Source organism: Theobroma cacao, chromosome 3, assembly GCF_000208745.1.
Source record: "Theobroma cacao cultivar B97-61/B2 chromosome 3, Criollo_cocoa_genome_V2, whole genome shotgun sequence".
Classification (NCBI taxonomy): Eukaryota; Viridiplantae; Streptophyta; class Magnoliopsida; order Malvales; family Malvaceae; genus Theobroma; species Theobroma cacao.
In genome coordinates this window covers 12,999,290-12,999,620 of record NC_030852.1, presented here as the reverse complement: position 1 = coordinate 12,999,620, position 331 = coordinate 12,999,290, and positions in this window count along the sequence as shown.

The following is a 331-nucleotide window of genomic DNA, read 5'->3' as shown; positions in this document are numbered from 1 at the left end:
AGTATGTATGAATTTATTTAGCTTTTACGCTACAAAAATTATTTACCGGTAACTCTATAAATATTGTTTTATAAGAAAATAGAATATTTTATTAAATATTTTTATTATATTCAAAAAGTTATAGTTTCACTTTAAATGAATGTTTTAGACATCTAAACTTATTTTTTATTATGAAATATGTGTTTTCCACTCGCATACTACATTTTTAGCTGGTTTCGAGATTTTTGAAGAAAAATGACCAAAATGCCCCTGTGAGAAAAAAATTATTTTTCTATTGTTTTGATTTAGAAATAGTTTATAATCTCTCAAAACATGATACTTAACAATTGTT